The following is a 4,796-nucleotide window of genomic DNA, read 5'->3' as shown; positions in this document are numbered from 1 at the left end:
AAAAAAAAAATATATATATAATATTCCTACTCTAACATTTAAATCTAACTAATTAAAAATAACAGGAAACATTATACCTAAGTGGGCATACCCCAAACATCTGCTGGGTACCTCATGACCCACAGTCAAACATATGAGTATACAAGTTATAAAACATGGTAAAAAATACAACTGACATGAAAACTCCTCAATAGAACCGTACGTTAACAGAATACTTGTGGGCCAATCCATATACCGCACAAGACAATAGTGCCAGGGTCAATCTCTATGCACCCTGCACACACTGAAAATAAGACTACCTGTTACCACAACAGAAACATTGCTTAACATTACAACATTTTAATGAAATAAAAAGACATGCAAATATAAAAAAAATTATGTACCCATACACTGGTAACAAATAGGGAACCTGGACACTCATCACCAGGACAGACTTATCTCATAGATACATACATGAAACAAAATAAAATAGATACATACATGAAACAAAATAAATTTCAAGAAAAGTTTGTGCTAGAGACCGAAGTCATCTAGCTAAGAACACTGTCTATGACCACTTTTTCTAGGCCTAGTTACTTTACATCCCCATAAATGTTACACTTTTAACCCGATTAGACAAAACTATTTGACACCGTTAATAATAGTCATTTCTCTGAACCATCATTCGTAAATCTTGACATCAATGTTCGTGTTGATATACGCGTTTCCTATCGTGCATCCGTTATACTCTCGCGTGGTGGCCTGATGTTGGAGACCCGATGTTGGTGGCGATATTGGTGACCTGATGTTGGTGACGTGATGTTGGAGACGTGATGTTGGTGGCGATGTTGGAGACCTGATGTTGGTCCAGCGTCTGCCCGTCGATGATGCCTGCATATACCCTGAGATCTTCTTGTAACAGCTCTGGGGTACGTCTGGTGACATAGCGAGTCTACTGGTGACAGACTCCTCGTCAAGCTATCCAACTGCTCGAAGGTGGTGGTGTGAAGAGCAGCGGCAAGTGACAGCGGCCGGGGACTTGGCCGGTCACAGGTGAACGGTGTTAGGAGAGATGTATGGAGGCACATCTCACCTCCAGTTGCTTGAAGCTGACGGTCGATGATGAGTGACAGCAGCTACATAGCAGGAGTCGTGACAGCAGGGCAGAGAGTGTGACGTCGACGATGTCTTGCCAAATAGAAGTAGCAGGTGCAGGTGTTGGGGCGTGGGTGGCGTGGCGGCAGGCCAGGTGGATCCCGACTTCAGCTCCTGGGACCCATCACTACACAGGCGTTGCTTGTGTCACATTCTACTGAGCCGGTACGCCTTATCGCGCATGCCCTAATGTGCCTGACCTTGGGCCGATGGTGCGAAACGTGCACCCTATTGGCGAGTCAAGCACACTCAGTAGGGAGGTGCCGTTGGAATGTGACCGCCTCGTTGCGCATCTTGGTGGAGTCAGTGACGTGGCATCCCCAAGGACGAGGGGGAACTGATAGGCGACTGCTGCTGGCATACCCGCTTGTTGACCTCGCGCCTCCACTTCCGGTGTGCCTGCACGGTGTGTCGCAGCAGGCAGGTGGGTGCCCCTGATGATGAACTGCAAGACTGGGGCCCACCATGGTACGTTGACATCTGGACAACTGTGCTCTGCTGGCAGGAACTCTGGCCTGGACAACCTCGTGTGGTGGGAGGTGTCGGCTCGGTGAATGGTGTCATTATCACCGTCCCAGGTAACCGAGTGGTGGGGTTACCGGGAGTGTAGCGGGTGTTACATGGTAATGACACTGGAACCAGCCTTCCACATGAGTTAGTAAAAACAAGACAGTGGGGTCCAGTTGGAGTTTTACCTTGGGTTCTGAAAGAATGTGCCTCTAAGCTCAGAACTCCACTTCAATTAATTTTTCCTACAACTTCGTATATAGGAGTCTTGGCAGATACAGGGAAAGAGGCAAATATACTGTAGTTCAAATTTACAAAAATTATGCAACAAAGGCCCTTAACACTTTAACACGGTAATGGCGCAGTATGGCGTAAAAAATTTAGTACACGAACGTGCGGTAATGACGCAGTATGGGGTCAAAAATGATAAAATTTGGCCTGCTTTTGGCTTGGCGGTGGGTGGGGCACACCATGGTTTTGGACATTACATGCATATACTCTTGTAGGGAATTTAATTGCGAACACATTGATACCAAAATGAAAGACCTACGACGAAAATTGAGGTGACAAAGTTGAATAGTATACACATTTTACTGCTCTTGATGAGCGCTCACGGGTAATACACTTTCACTTTCTGTTTGCTGCAGGTGGTACGCCACGCTTTTGGACTTTATATATGCATATACTCCTGTAGAGAATTCTATTGCGAATGCATTGATATCAAATTGAAAAACCCAGGATGAGAATTGAGATGGCAAAGTTGAAAAGAGTATTCACTTTTCAGTATTACCACGTGCTCCTGTGGAATGCCAGGCGCACCTTGGGGTGGTTTCATCTTGTCTGCAGGTGGAGCGTGCTGCCGTTTTTGACATTACTGTATATGCATATGCTCCTGTAGGGAATTCTATTGCAAACACATTGATACCAAAATGAAAGATCTACGACGAGAATTGAGGTGACCAAAATGAAGAGTGTGTACAGTACAACTTCGATTCAACGTACCCCGATTCAACGAATCTCCGGCTAGGTTGCACACTTTTCAGGCCGGATTTACTCACCTGGTTTGTCAAACAATGGTTCGCCGAAGCAGGGGATGTGCAGATTTGCTTACGATGTCGGGACAGAGTTCACAGACTGGTGGAAAACTTTCCCATTCTATCACAGGTTATAATTAATAATGCCTTCATATGACAAGTTGGATCACACAGGTGGACCACACAACAAATGAACCATATGAACCAAACACCAGCCAGAATGGTCCACAAAAGTGAACAACTGTGTTTCCATGATTTTCGTTCACCGATTTGTGGCACATGTATCTTTGCAAATTAATTTAAAGGCTGAGGCATGAATAGCAAGCTAATGTGTTGAAATCTTCTTATATACATTTTCTGTGATGAAAGAAGATGAGCGAGGGTAGACAGATAAGGGAATACTGTACAGTAAACCTCACTTTACAGTGGGGTTTCACTCACTTTCATCTGTGTCGTCATAGTTCAGTGATCCATGACTGAACGTTTCAGATTAATAGATCATTTCTAAAACTGGTGTTTTAATAGCTCTTTATTATCCTAATTAAACTAAACTAAATAAAAACAAAAATATACTGTAATATGATAGATATCTGCTATTTGAGAAATTATTCATGTTATTGGTGGCACAACTCCAGCGCGAGTGGACGGGTCTAATCCGTGTGCACACACCACCATGCGTGTTTTGTTCGATTTCATCGCCACAGTTCTGTGACCAACGGCTCCGAAATAATAAAATTAATAAATCAGTTCTAAAATAAGTATTTTTTATACCTCTTATTATCGTAATAATGTTGCTAAACTAAATACAGTGGGCCTTGATTTACAATGGTAATCCGTTCCCAGAGGCACAAGAACTTAAGAACAAAGGTAACTGCAGAAGGCCTATTGGCCCATACGAGGCAGCTCCTATTTAAAACCACCCAATCCCACTCATATACATGTCCAACCCACGCTTGAAGCAATCGAGAGACCCCACCTCCACTACGTTTTTGTCGTATCGTAAGTCAAAATATCTAAAGCCGAAACTATTTTTCCCATAAGAAATGAAGGGAAATTAATTAATCCGTTCCCGACTCCCCCAAAAATTAATTTCAAAGAAAATTTAATACCTAATTCACACAAATCTTCACTACAAAAGTATGTACAAGTTATTATAGTACTTACCTTTACTGATGACTCCTGTTGGCATATGGAAGATGGTGAGGAGGGGGGAGGAGGAGAGGTGTTACTGTTTGGAAGGGAAGTCCCCTTCCATCAGGCAGTGATAATTTATCTGGGGTACACTCACTCTCCTACGTTTTGCCTGCATACCACTAGGACCTGGTTGTGGTTCACTGCTAGTTTGCCTCACTAAAAATTTGTCTAGCGACACTTGTTTTTCCCTTCGTTTTAACATTTGTCTGCAGTGATGTATCAGTGTTATTGAAAAGGTTAAGGCAACGGCCTACGGCAGCTTGATTTGGGCGAGTCTTTTCAGCAAAAGTTTACAGTTCTTCCCATGTTGCACACATTTTCTTAATTTTTGAGGAAGGGATATCCTATACTGCCTCTATGGTCATCCTCACATGTGTTTTCATATGTAGAATCTTACCACTGACTTTCTTGGGACCCATGGCATGATACATAATAATCAGTTTTATGTTCAAAAAACAAAAATCACCAAAAATTAGAATTTCTTAGAAGCATGATCGTCACTAAGCGGGTGGCTCTAGTAAACGGAGGCAGGTCGCCCCGCATGACCGGGAACCATGCGCTCGGTCCACCCGAACATGTGTCAACAAATATTGTTAGTCAACGACACTACCGTAAGTCAAGTCGCATTATCCGATAAAATTTAAATCGTAACTCGAAATTATCGTAAGTCGGGGCAATCTTAAGTTGAGGTGCCACTGTATACTGTATAACCCAAAAATATATAATTTGATGTAAATCCAATATTTGAGAGAAATATTGAAAATATAAATATGCGCTCCCGTGGAATGCCAAGCGCACCTTGGAGGACAAGCGCTCACTCGCCCACTGCGCTAAAGTGTTTTAATTTGCAAATTATTTGCAAACAGTTATGTTATGTTGTTTTACAACTTTAATTGTTGGAGCGGTATTTCTAGATTTATCCTTCAT

Source organism: Procambarus clarkii, chromosome 89, assembly GCF_040958095.1.
Source record: "Procambarus clarkii isolate CNS0578487 chromosome 89, FALCON_Pclarkii_2.0, whole genome shotgun sequence".
NCBI classification, from domain to species: domain Eukaryota; kingdom Metazoa; phylum Arthropoda; class Malacostraca; order Decapoda; family Cambaridae; genus Procambarus; species Procambarus clarkii.
This window is presented reverse-complemented; position numbering follows the sequence as displayed.